Source organism: Centropristis striata, chromosome 16 (genome assembly GCF_030273125.1).
Source record: "Centropristis striata isolate RG_2023a ecotype Rhode Island chromosome 16, C.striata_1.0, whole genome shotgun sequence".
Taxonomy (NCBI): domain Eukaryota; kingdom Metazoa; phylum Chordata; class Actinopteri; order Perciformes; family Serranidae; genus Centropristis; species Centropristis striata.
Window position 1 is genome coordinate 20,334,694 of NC_081532.1, and position 14,865 is coordinate 20,349,558.

Below are 14,865 nucleotides of genomic sequence, written 5' to 3' on the forward strand. Positions count from 1 at the left end.
GCTAAATTGCTTGATGCTCCTGTGTGGTCCTAAATGACAGACGTCAAATTGTTGATCACAACTTCACTGATCCCAGTAGCCAGAGGGAGTTGAAGCACTGCCACAAAAGCCTTTTGTCAAAGCAAACTAGCACCCATGGGTGTGCACTGTTAGATAGCTGGAAATGTCGTAATAATGGGCAGTTATATTTCCTTGCCATCAACTGTTTTTACTGGTTATCTGTTGATCTGTTAATCTCTGTCAAGCAACGATTCACTAGCAAGCCAGTCTGAACTGGATCAAAGGGTTGTACTGGTTTGTGTAAAACATGTTTTTCAACCTGCCCTGTAATAACGACGGTATATAGATTACCCAGGTCTCAGATGATTGGCAGTTGATTGGATAGATTATGAGGTTCATGATGATGCAGGATTCCAGGAAATGTACCTGTGGGGGAAGTTTATTACATTTGTGCTATCTTATTATATAATAACTTTTGAACAATAACATCTTTCCCTTAAAGTTTGTTTTCAAAGACCTTGACGTAAATTTCAACTCCAGCCAGAAAATGTTGAGATCAAAGTATTTGAATAATTGAGTGTCTAGTATGAGAGCTTTTTTTTCAAGGACTGTTTCAAACGAGGTGTGGTTTTAATGTTTGTATAGCAGCAGAAGCTTTGGCACCACAAAAAGTGGTTACAACATAACCAGATGTTCTAGATAATCTTTAGTTTACTTTACAGAGGTATTTTCAAATTGATTTTACTAGTGCAGTGCCCGTAGTAAGTATGTATTCGTATAGTGCAAGATTGTATTTTGTAGGTAATGCTAATGCCTCTTGCTAGTGTAATAAAGTTTTGTTTTTACTGTTTTCAATGGATCAAACTGATGCGGAAAAAAGGGCTTAAATCTCCGCTTAGCATGCTAATCGTGAGATAGCACGTTACGCAGTATGCGTAATACTATTTTGCATGTAAATATCTCATATCAAATGATTATGGGCATTATGCTAAGCAACATGAATGTCATCCCTGAATTACATAGTAATGCAACAAAAGAAGTGAATAAAGCAAAATAGACCAACAGATGAGATGAGTCAGGCGTGGAAATCCAGAGCAAATTGTGTTACAGACCAGGTGAAGGCCTATCAAACAATGGGGCGGAGCTCCCCTAAAAGGCGTCCGAGCAGAAACAATGCAATGCCACAACATGTCTTACGTAAATAATATTTTGAAAAATAAATTCAAAAGTCTTCAAAATCGAGGACGCACACCTTCGTGCCATGTGCAAGCCACATGCGAAATCTTAGGTCAGTTCGACTAACGGTCAGCAAGATATGCCCTGGACACACACACACACACACACACACACACACACAGACGCTTCTTGCTTTATAGATAGATTTTTTTAAATTTATTTTATTAATCGCAGTGGACTTGAACTGGTTTTGAACCTGGTGTGTGTAAAAAGATTTTTAGGGCAACATGTAACTAACAACAGTTGTGTTTCCATCGATTCATTTCTATGCAGATTTTGAAGATTTGCATGAGAAAAGCTTGATGGAAACACCAAATTTAATTTAAACTTTCAAAAACTGGCATACAAGTTTTTACGCTCGCTTGAGGTGGTTTATGTCCTTTTCGGGGAAAAGGGGGAGACGGAAACGCCTTTTTCAAATTAGTTCTAGCAAACGTTTAACACTTGACTGCTCAGCTGCTTCCGCTCTGCCAGTCAAGATGAGCTGACATGAAAGAACAATAAAAGTATATTATAAGTTGCACAATTGAATCCAATTCCTGAAGATCATTTTCTCTCGTGGGTGGCCAAAGTTGTCCAATTAGCAATCTCTTTGATGTTGTCATCTTTTCTCTCTTGCTCAATCTCTTCTTCGCCCGTTTCCTGACGGATTAGCCTACAGCAACACATTACACTGCCATCTTCTGACCAAAGTACGTTTATGCAGCTTGTTTATTTACTCTAAATTAGTTGATGGAAACGTTGCTAATTTGCATTTTCTTTAATGCGACATTTAAAACTTTTGCTTCAAAATTTGTTTCGACTAATGGAAACTCAAATGTTGTCCCTTAAATAGTTGGGACATTGTGCAAATAAAAAACAGAATGCAATGATTTGCAAATCCTTTGCAACATTCCGATTTGTTTTAAAGCAACACGACTTTTTGGGATTCAGGGTTGCAGTTTTAACAAAAAATGCTATTAGTTCTAAATGAGTCAAATAAATAACCTTGTACAATACTGACTAGGAAATGAAGGTCTATAGCCTGTTGTTGACTATACAGTGTAGACTCTGGAGATTATTAGGTCTTGGTCGAGGTCTGAAGTGTACGGAGGACTTCCTTGTTGTTAAGCTACTACCATGCTGTTATCCAGTGCTATTTTTGAAGCAGCCTAGCACGGAGAAGCTAAATTCCCCTGCTTGTGTCAGAGTCTGGGAGAAGCGAGGGGAGTATTGCTCACCGTCTCGCGAATCCAGCTGTGCACATAAGGGGAAGTACCTCTGCTGTGCCAGTGCTTGGCAGCCCATCGCATGTTTATTTTCCTCACTTATATTCTTGCTGTGTTTTGCTGTTCATGCTTTCATAATCCTCCTTCATCTGTCTCTCTGCTTGAGATCCTCCTCTCCTACTCACTCCTTTTTCCTGTACATTTTCAGTAAGTACAACCCCCTCTGAAAAGCACTAAATTCCCAGCAGTTCCTTAGATTTCCCCCATATCCCCAGGGAAGTGTTTACCATTAGCACTGGCAGTGTGAATTTACAAAAAATCTTTTTTATAACAAATGATGACCAGATGCCGTTTGGATGACTTCTGTATATATTTAAAGAGACATATGACCTTTTTACTCACAAAAATGATAAAATTCTGCTCATTTATGACAGGTAAAATATTACAGTCTGCTACAGATAAAATCCATGGGAAGTACACTTCACTTTTGGCCCTCACAAGCAATATGTTTCTAGCGTTTGTTATCCAGCGGGGGTAAACATTAGGCTAATTTTAGGACCTGTGTCAGTGGCTGCTTGAATTCTTGATGTCTCAGCAACACATTGCTCTTGTTTACAGCTGGCCAAGGGTATCATTAGCTTCTCTGTTTAGCCTTGTGTTTTCCCCTGCTGTCACTAGGCCTTGAGTAGGTTAGTTCCCCATGTCTCTGTTTAGACAGAGAAATGTGTTGCTGCTGGTGGAGGAAAATAACAGGACTAAAACGGTATCCATAGTGGAAATCTTGCTCCTAAAAAAGTTTAGACTTTTAGTAAATGAGACTACTACTGAAGCAGGGTTTGAGCCAGAATGCGCCCTGGCAAAATGTCTCCTTCTCAAGCATAAAATATCCCATCATCCAACCTCCCTGCACCCAATTGTTCAACATTAACTCAAAGGCAGAATAAAGGCAGGTTCCTATATTTAGATTTTTATAATATGCATCAACATACATTTTGTGAGTGAGCACCAGAATAACTGGTGGAAACTGGTGTCTGTTATCTGGTTAAATTTCAAGCCAGTGTGTCAGTTTGAGGATAATAGAGAGGAACCACTGCTACAGAGAGGAGGACTCTGACTCATAGGAACATCTTACAGTCTGACTGTCACGTCCATCCATCATATAACACGTTGTCCATTTTCATTTTCTCAGTTCACAGGTAGTTAAAAAATGTTGCTTTGCTATATTTTGTAGTGCAAAAATCTGTAAAAGGTATGTTAATATTTCGCAATAACCTTCTTTTATTGTTAAAATGCAGGTTTTTTTGTTTTGTAAACATTTTAATTATGTTCTGTAAAGGGCTCTACTGAAAAGTTTGAAGTCCAATTGTTCCATTGAATCCACAATTAGATGGTGAGATGCTTTATGTATTTGCATGTATATTAATTCTTTTTAAACCCAGAAGTCCTGCACAGTTGCAGATAAAGATTAAGACTCTAACTACTCTTGTTTTGGACTGGTGTGAAATTAAAGAACAATTCAAATCTTACTTGTAGGTTTAAAATAATATTTAAGATTTTGATAATATTTCGTAGCACTCACTGTGCATCCAGTTTTCACAGTATCTGTGTCCCAGTTGGGCGGCGCAGCGACCGCCTACTAGGACTGGGCGATATGGATCAAAACTCATATCCCAGTACGCCAAATGGCGATATACCATACATATATACATATATATATATATATAGGTTTTTTTTTTTTTTTAAATGTGCAGAGATACAACTCAGTGTCACAAGTAATCATCATCAACCTGTTTTATTAAGGTATGTGCCGAAATCCCTCCAAATTACAGAACCATTGTTTTTTTTTTTCTTAGGAACTAAAATTGAGCCTCTGGAAAAAAACAAAAACAGTGAAAATACTGACTGTCGGAAAGCTAAGCGGATTTATCGGAATGGCAGTATTGGCTCAGCTACTTTCTAAAATATATGGGTTTAACTCGTAATACCGATATACTGCCCAGCCCTACAACCTAGTAAATGACTGTGTATTTCAGACCACTGCTAAACTGCCTGCATGGTGCCTTTTAAAAGTTGTCATCACTCAAACTTTAAATACTGCAGCAACAATAATAAAGAGACATTCTCCAAACTTAGTGATTATTAAGAAAAGTCCTTTCAACATTTAAACCACAATGCGTGAGGGATAAAAGAGACTTCAATACCTCAACTAGATGATGAGAGGCCACATGTCCCTCAAATAAACGTTTTATAGCAGAAGAGTCCTTGAGCCATGGAATATGAGCAGTCTGCCACACATTTATTGAGGTTCATTGCTGCATTGTTGCTAGGTTGCCAGGGTTCACTGTCAAGTTCAAATGCAGGCTAAATGGTATCCAGATCATGGCTAATTGGCCACCAGGGCAGTTCCCCACCTCAGAGTGCTTTGATACACATACTGTAAGGCTTGTTTTTAACTGGTCACTCATGTTAACTATCACACTAATGCTGTTAGGGCTGTGGAAAATCATCTGTGGCTCTAATGGGTTTATTTTGGGCAGAGAGGGAGCCATTGTTCCTTTTTAACATGGAAACAAAGCTTAAATTGACTAGTCATTGCCTTTTTAACTGTAATCATTACTTAACCACTCTGACACATTTATAGCTGTCTTACCTAAAGATTTAATTGATTCCAGTGTGTAGTTAGAAGGTGGTTTGTAAGAGATTACCTAATTGTGGTGAACATGTAGAGACTGTAAAGTTTTAAATAGTATAGAACATTCAATGTTGATTTTACCATGGGAACTGAATTACTGTTGTTGGACTGGCCTGCTGCTGGGTAGCATGCATTGCAGTCCGTGGCTGTAACAGTAGAAGGCAGTAGAAGGTATAACAAAAAAAGTCTTTACTTGGCAAAAGTTCAATACAAAACAAAAATGCACTCACTATGAGGATCAAAAGTTCAGACAAAGAAAAGTGCTCACTTGGAGAATAAAATTAACAAACTTGACGAGACACAACAGTGGCCTGGAGGCTAGGAATCAGGCTTGTAACCGGAGGGTCGCCAGTTTGAACTGACTGACAGGTCAAGGACTGCCCTTGAGCAAGGCACATAACCCTTAAAAGTCCAGCAAAAAGCCTGTCCATGAGGTGGTTTGGAAAGTTAAGGTACAGTGTCATTATTAGGGATGGTTGGATATGCATTTCTCTTGTGGATCACACTAAAGTAAGTTGATTCATTTCTACTGTCGGGATAGTAGTGACTATCCTCAAATCATTGACAAGCTGTCAAGCTCACTAGCGTACAGTGCTATTTTGATTTCCTTATTTAGATGTAATTGCCACGAGGGGGTCTCTCTCTGTGTAGTCACTCCAAATAGCGAAGCCTGTCACCATTTTTGAAGGCTCAGCTTGCCCATTGCACTCCCCAGAAAAAAAAGTTAAATCAGATGTTTGGAAACAGGGTGCATTCTAAGCTGTTTCTGAACATGATTAAAGTGTGTTTTAGTGCCTTTTGAATTGTTTTAACTTAAGCAGGTTTATATTGTGAATAGCAATTATCTTGATAATCGTAACGTGGGCGAACACTTACAAAAACTGTTGGATACACTGCCAAGTCCAACCTCATAAATGGTTAGGGAGAGGACATGAGGCACGGTGACATTTTGACAAACAGTTAATTTGAAGCAGACTTATTATCATTTGACCAATACAGGATTTTTAAAGCTGGTATTGGTAGTAAGGAAATCAAAAAAATCTGATTGACTTTTGAAATATCATCTGAGGGTATTTCTTCATAAAATGCTTAACATAAACAATGTTGAGACAGATCCCTTGGTTTTTCTTAGTGTACTGTCATTTCGGAGGCTGTAGTGGTTAAATTGTGCAGTACAGAGAGATGTTTATAATATGTTGTCTGCCCAGTCTGTCAATGACGCGATACCAAAACTGGCAACTGAATGTAGCATTGGCAGCACTAAGTTAGTGTGTATAAAGTGTGTTGCCTTGTATTAATGGATGTGATATTGGAGAAGACTTTGACAATAATGCTATGACATAGGCAGGGGTTGTAGCCCATTTTACTTTTTTCTTTTTCACATAAACAGAAAGCTTGTGTTGTTTACCTTTGCCAAGGAGGTTATGTTGTTTGTTCAGTCTGTTTGCCTATGTGTTTATCTGTATCCTGGTGGGATGGAAATTTTATCATCTGTGTCAGTTTGTGGTATTTTGTTCTTTGAATCTTATGCGGTTTTTCCGTTGTATTTTCCAAATAATGAAACATTCCTTTGCATAATCAAACAATCTGGCCAAATAAAAATTTTATCACCAATTTCCATCAAAACTGTGAAAGTTTACAGCAAATCTATTTCCCAAGAATATTTCCATTGTGGTTTATCAGTGACAACACACCCTGTTCCAGTCATTATTACAGGCTAGTAGTGTTCAGGGCTGGGTAGAGGGGCATAAGGCCAGTGGAGAGGAGTTTGGAAATACATGTGTTCAGCAAGCTTAGTGACAGGAATACAACATTGTCTCACAAGTTGCTTGGAAAAATGACAGAGGCAGGAAAGGAGGGAGGGAAGGTGGAGTCAAAAAGTCTTAAATCTCTTGCGTAGAAGATGTACTGTTGCGCAACGTGGTTCTTTTTTTCTTCCCTAGTTCAGTAAATGATGACTAACTTTTTATACAGATATTTCTATGGAATATCCAAAAAGTATAAATCGGTTGAATGATTTTTGTGTTTGACGTAAAACAAATCTTGTCTGGTCTGGGCATGATGGCTATGATGATGATGATGATGATGATGATGATGATGATGATGATAATGATTTTGTCATTTGGTGAATGTGATGCCCTGTTTTGTAATCAAAAACTTTCAGCCGTCCACCTTCCATGATTTGCTGTAGACACATCGTACACACCCGCATATGTTTGGAGAGTTCAAGGCATTGGACAAATGAAAATCCATGAAAAGACCTTACTATTAGTTTTGGTTCAGTTTATACAACTCATGTGAACTTTAGATCACTAACACTAAACACAACAAACAGCACAAGAGTTCTACTTCAAATATGCTGAAATTACAACATAGGATTGCAATATACAAGCAACAACTGGGCTGGAAAATGAAGCCAACATGCATTTGCAACAAATTGCAGTTTCTTCACTGGCCACTTGTTTTCCAGCCTGGTTAAAAAAAAAAACAGTTTTAGTCTCTGTAGCTAATTACCCCATTCAGACAACTGTACAGGGGTTGAATTTTTATATAACTCACCCATTTAAATGATATTAAGGCTTAAAGTTGTGCCTAATTAAGGCCGCCATAGGTGGTGCATTTCAGCAACCAGGCTTTATTCGGCCCACCTCAGCTCACCATGCTCCACTGTGAAGGTTGTGGAGGGCCGGACCAATACTCCAAGACCAATTTCAGCGCTTTATAAAATGTAGTAAATTATCTGGCTTTGAGCTGCTACTGGTAAGAATACATGTAATGATAAGACTGCATTCATGTGGAGTAACTCAAATATAGCAGTAGAAAAGAGTAAAAACTCTAAACTTTATTTTATTCATTTTTAATATTTTAACTCTGTGTTTTATGTGGAACACATTTGTGCAGGTGTGTATGCACTGTGGTTGTATTGATTTCTAATTCCCGGGGAACCTCAAGCAGGGACTGCCAGCCTAAAGCCCTGGTCTGAGATATACTATCCCCCAGTAATAAGCTGCTCATTAAAAATATTTGAATACATGTAAAGCATTGAACAGACCCAGTACTTCTCAAATTTGGAAAAAAACTGCACTTTGTAGCCTTTTAATGTAAATTATTGCATTGATATAGACTTGTATGTAGCAAACATATAGTCCAAAGAACATGAAATACACTCTTAATATTCTACCATTAAAGTATGCAGCACATAAGAACAGTTATCTCTAATTGCACCTTTCTTTTTACTCACCTAATACTGGTATTCGTCTGCCCCTCTGCCCCCTTCTTTGTGCGTAATGTATCATTTGTCTGGTCTAGACTTGTCCAGTGATGCGTTCAGGCACTAAACATTTTGGGAGTTCCCCAGTGTTTTGCATCTTTCTAGGTCTGTTTGTGTAAATGTGCCCAAGACCTGGGGTTAGCCTCGATGGCCTCTATAGATACAGCATCAACATGTTTCCACTTATCCTTCCTACAGTACGTCGCTGTGTGGTACAGAGACGGGCTCTGTCTGGTTGCACTGGAAATTCCAGAAATGGCCTTTATTGCATTGTGCAGATTTGTTGTCATTAATTAGCTGAACTTCAACAGAGAATAATAAACATATTTTTTCAGCCATAGTCTGTTTTATCTTTTGTCATCTAAAAACTTTTTTGTAATTACCTTTTATTTAAATAAGAATATTTTGAAATGTGTTTATATATAGTAGTGATGTAAGTAATGAAAACTGGGATGTTACAGAAAGATATATATATATATATACAAAATAAAACAATAATGGAATTGTTGTTCTAGGTATTCACAGTAACAATTGTTAATTTTTTCATTTTTCATTTTTTTTTTTTTTTTTTTTTTTAGAAAATTAAGACTCCTTAGAGAAGTTACAGCCTTAGACAATGAGACATTGTTTGTAATTTAGGTATCAGGACAACTCCCATCAAGAAAATGTAGTGTAAAGCCAATCCAAGCACTGTTTGATCTTGGAAAAGGAAACATCCCCAACTTGACGTTACCCCTTGGTAATCCTGAATGCCAAGCATTGGTCAGTGCTTCCTATCTGCTGTTCCAGCTCGTCCCCTGTTACTCTTCTAACAATGGACCTCAGACGGCCCGTAAAGCAGGATTATGTCAACCTGGGCATAGTGTACCAACTGTTGCTCCTGCTTCCTTCCCGCTTTAGGGAATAATGCATTCCAGCTTTTATTAGAGTTTATTACTGGCAGGGCTCACTGACAGGTCTGGGAATGCTTTTAGTAGGCATGCTATTGTTTGCTACCAGAGATGGCTGGTGAAAAAGGAGTTTGGCAATTCCTAAACACCAGCTGATAGATGGGAGAAAACAAGAGACGCAAGTGCCAAGACTAAGATGGGACAATAGTATCAGCCTTCACAGAGGATTGGTGCTGAGCTTAAGCAGTTACTGAAGCACATTAAAAGTAGTCTGAAAAGTGCTATTTCTGTCAACAAGTTGTAGTGTGTTGGACACAAACCGCACAGATCACAGTAAAAAAAAACAAAAAAAACACTGGGCTGAGAATGCCAAGTGTCTTAAACACATGACAAGAGCAATTTAGCATGATCTTAGACTTGGCACTCTCCGGGGGCGAAACAGGGTGTGAGCCCACACTTGAATTAGAGACTAACAGAGATTAATTTAATACTTGGGAGTTTTTTAATGCCTCACACTTTCAAGTCTACAGCGATTTATTGGATCAGGTTGCCAGCATCTATAAAAATCACATTTAAGACGTAAAAACAAATATCTTCTCTTGGCCTATATAATTATCTTGCATTTTCAGATGCCAGTCCCTCTCCCATTGGCCTAAGATAAATATTGGATCGGAGATGGTACAGACGGATGGCACAGGAAGACATAATTCTGTCAACTTGGGTCTATTCAGTGTGAAGATGCCCAATTTAGGTGTACATTTTGTTCTTAAAGGAAAACACTGTTTCTGTTAAGTTCTTCCCTTATCCACAACATATTTACAATACTTTAGACGTACGGAAATTGTAGAAAAAGAGCAATCACTGTTTTGTGACAAATGTTAAAATGTCTATTAGTTTAATGCAATAGGTCACACATTTAAATAGAGTAGCTTTGTCTTTATTAAAACAATACTGCATTGGGCACATTAGTTGTTTTTAGCCATGCTATTAGCTTGTCAGTCCACAATATTAGTTCAAACAGCAGTGAAATTTTCTAAAGATATTTAAGGTCCCAAAAGGATATATTCTAATGACTGTGGTGATGCTTTGTCTGCTAACTATTGAATGATTTAATTGCCATGGAATTTGTGTAATATTGATGTTCCCACAGGATGAATGTGGTTTTGAGTTAAACAAAAAATGTCACTTTGTTGATCCTTTGGCATAAAATGATTTTAAAAAAATGGAGTTTGTTGACTACTTTGGCTTATATCTAAATACGTGCAGAGCTGATTGTGTTTGCATCAGCCTTAGCTGTCGACTTTGACAGACTATTTTCATTCAGTTATACATAAAAAGATGCACATTTAGCGAATTTCCGTTGCATTGGCTCACAGTGATTGTACTCTGGCATGTCATAAATAAAGTATAAATATGAAATATAACACTGTTAAAAATAGAATATTTATATTGCACCGAAGTGTAGCAGCAGAAAGTGTTTTGTACTTTGTGTTACGTGTGAATCATCAGAATAAAAATGACACTTTATTGATCCACGGGGGAAAATTGCTTTGCAATTGCTGCTGTATAACTATAGAATAGAAAGTAATTTTGTAAATAAATAAAGGTAAAAAAGCATACTACACAACTGTTATCATGCTAAAACACTAAAATAAGATGGTGAACATGCTAAATATTATACCTGTTAAACATCAGCATTGTTATTGTCAGCATGTTAGCATGCTGATGTCAGCATTTATCTCAAAGCATCGCTGTGCAGCCTCACAGACTGCGAGCATGGCTGTAGACTTGTATCGTCCATAACTGACTGTTTTCTAATTTAAGATATTTATTTTAACATAACTCATTATTGGCTAATTTCATAATAATTTTGCATAAGTGTTAAAAACGCTTCCCTTTTCATGTATCACTTGCTGACTTATGTGACTACATGACTACATTCTAGGGGTGGGCGATATTGCCCTAAACGATCATCACGATATTTCGGGGTATTTTTGCAATAATTATATTCTTGATGATATTACAAAATACTGAAAAATATATTGAAAATATGATTTATTTTTAGTCTGTATAAATAAATAAAAAACATTAAACAAAATAAAAATCAATCATAAATCTAAAATGTAGTGTGAAGTGGGCAGTCCGTGGCCTAGAGCAGTGGTTCCCAACCTTTTTCTTGGTATAAAAAAAATATACCGGTATCATCGTGAACGATACGATATGGCACACCCCTACTACATTTTTCATTTTGCCTTAACAACAAACTGTTTTCTTTATTTAAAATTTTCTTAAAGCTCAAAAAACAGTGAACTGCAGGTACTGTCTTTTTAGAAAAGGTGTAATTTGAGAAAAATGAATCAATAGGCAGAAATAACACGTATTGTCTTTTAAAATGCATAGTGTTCCATAATATTTATGTCTACTGTGCTATTTTGACTGTTTATAACCTTGGCTTGGACACACTGCCACATGAATACTTGCTTAATGGTAATCCAATATATTTTTAATATGCAGTTTTTAACGTAGATATTGAATCAAATCCTAATATCTTAAGGTAATACGATTAGACATTGCTTCCCATACAGACATGTGCTCTTTTCTAAAAAGGAAAGTATCAGTGATTTATGTATTAGAGGTGAGAGGTTTTATCATAAGCCAAGTTTAGGCTTAACCATTTGACACAGGTTTAACCAGTGTGTTTTGTCAAAATAATTGGATTATAAGGTCCAGATTGAAGCAGGGAGTTTTGTTGAGTTACCCCCTGTGGATAAAGCCCTAAGAAAGATGTTCCTTCTATGCAGTGATCTACAGGGCATGTAGATGGATTTTTTTTCCCCATTTCATTTCATCAAATGTTAAATCTCAGCCTCTCAAACAGCCTAGATTGCCACTGTTGCATCTTTTGTCTTTTTATGTATCAAATCTGTACATTTTCCGCAGGGCTTATCCTATTCATGAAAAAAACACATAGATTTGTTTTGGCACACACAGCCTTCAGCAGAGCGTATAAAATCAATTCAGTGAAGAGTCTGTACAGACTCACATGTCTACAAACAAACACACACACATTGCAACACACGGACATTGCTTTTTGGCTCAGTGCTTTTCACTCTCCTCTACATTTGACCAATGCTGTGCTGCAGCATACAAGTGCTACCTTGTTAAGTCAGAACATTCAGTACAAGACGAGACAAACCAGTGCAGTGTCCTGTTATTGGCTAAAAAATGTTTTTTTTTGTTTAGTAGGGATGGCAGTGTTGATCAGTGTCGGTCAGTCCACCACTGTGCTCCACGCTGAAACATATCAGCAACTACAGAGTGAAATGTAATTTTTTTTTAATCATTCTTGGTTCTGACCTAATCTAGTACCACCAAGAGGACATTTTTTGCTTTTAGTACAATGTCTTTACAGCTTTTGGATGGATTACTGAAGAATTCATTACGCAAATTCAAAGTTCCCAGCAGCAATTAGATAATATTCAACCACAGGTGTCCGCAACCTCAGCACGGGTGCCACGTTTGGCACATGGTGGCTTAATCAATGGCACGCTAGCAATAACTGTGCAAGACAGTTTAATCTGCATGCCAAATGACCTCTCGGATAAGGATGGCAGTGTTCTTTCATGGGGCTCACATTTCTTTGTTGCACACAATTTTTTTTTTTTACATTTGATGCTTTGCAACATTTTGTAAATAAGTGAATGTCATTTAAAGCAGTACACTGAAATGGGAAGTGTGCATTTAATTTACAAAAACAGCAGGTTAAAAAAAAAGTTTGTTAAGTTATTTCTGATGAACAAGATTGCTTGAAGGTTGGTAAAATATTAATGATTTTTTACTCTGATATGATGTTATCAGAACTTTTTACGACCTTCAAAAGTACCAGATGGACTCATTGCCCGTACGTTCTTGGTCAAAACGCAGCTTTACACCGCTTAAAATCAAGAATCCCTCTTGACCCCCTTGGGCGACCCCTCATGGGAGTTGGGACCCTCAGGTTAGGAACCAGTGGCCTACGGATGGAATAAATAGGCGAAATAAAACAACAGATGTTGGAGATTTAAATTTTGATGCAGTGTCATAATTAAATTTAATGTTAACATGTTGCTACGGCACTTTGATTAACAAGAAAATGTAAAAATGGCACCAAATATCAAAAAGGGTCCATTATGTTGGGCCATTGTCCATTAGTGATGGCTGACATACATCAAACCCTGAACCCAGCATCTTGATTTAAGAATAAAATATTTGCATATATTTTAAATATTTCAAATTTGAACACATCACAGTTTAATTATTTAAAATGATAATACCTTTATTTTGGGTATTACCCTTATGACCCTTATGACAGACCACACCTTCCCTAAAACAATATCATTGTCCATATGGTCATATGCCAGTTCGTTAGACATCTCCCAACCAAAGTGAACCTAGCCCTCTTTCAGTAACACCCTGCTCTACTTGGGATTGGCCCATTACTAGCTCAGCTTCTGTCATTGGCCAGAGAACAGCTAAGGTTAACTGCTGAGCTTGAGGAAACCGTCACTGTAATTACTGTGGGAGTGCTTCTCCTGTGTTTATCCTGTCCGAACATACGGGGACATTTCTTGTTCCTGTGCTTTTTCTGAACAACAGTTGTGAAAACAGTCCCAGGTATGTGCAACACAACTGTACCACTTAAACAGTAATAAAGTTGTACTGCAGCTCTCCTCGGGTATTTTATTATTAAAGTTCAGCTTTGTTTACAGTTTCATTATTACCGACCAATGAAATGAAATGAATGTTATCACTGGCCTTGTCCTACTTGCCTGAGTTCTACAGCTTTTTTCTTTCCTTCCCCCTCTCTCACTACTGATCTCTCCTTCCTGCCTCTCCTCCTCCTCCTCCTCCTCAGTGGAGTTTCACTGATATTCAGTGTCACAATCCTGACACAGCACTTCCTCAGTCTCTCCTCAGTTTCAGCTCGCTCCTGCCCCGGAGCGCTGACTGCCTCTTTTGGACAATGCCCATCCTTGTTTGCATCGCCCCCTCGTTTCGGGAATCCCGGCATTGCTGGTAACCACTGGTGGATCAGGACGATGAGGTCACTGTCTCTGTTTAGCCTAGCCTTGCCGTTGCCCACCCCCCCACCTCTCCCATGGCATGCCGCTCCAAAACAATGGAAGCTTTCTCCATTGGGCGCAATATGGGCTGCCAGACAGACAGACAGGCAGACAGGCTAACAAAGAGACAGACAGGGAGACGTGCTAATACAAGTCAAAGACATCCTGCTTTTGACTCTACACCTTCATGTAACGTGTTTTAATGGTTGCAGTGTTTCCAACACCTATAAATCGTCCCTCCCACTCTGTAAACAACCAATTGGCTCTTTATTCCAATGTGCTCATCATTTATGTTGACTTTAGTTTGCTTGAATGCTACAGCAAGGCATGGGGAGACACAGTTGTGAACTTTCATTACACATTTACTTTGGCCTTGTAGTAATGTCATCAGGTTGCACACTTGCTGTAAGTAGTATTTCACTTTCAGAATGAGTTAGGAATCACTTTCACTTAGAACTGGAGGGGA

The 14,865-nt window shown here is 38.0% G+C and overlaps 1 protein-coding gene across 2 annotated transcripts in view; it reads left to right on the forward strand.

Annotated features, from left to right (window-relative positions):
• Positions 1 to 14,865, forward strand: part of babam2 (BRISC and BRCA1 A complex member 2) — a 101,061-nt gene that overhangs the window by 8,125 nt on the left and 78,071 nt on the right. The window lies entirely within an intron of this gene.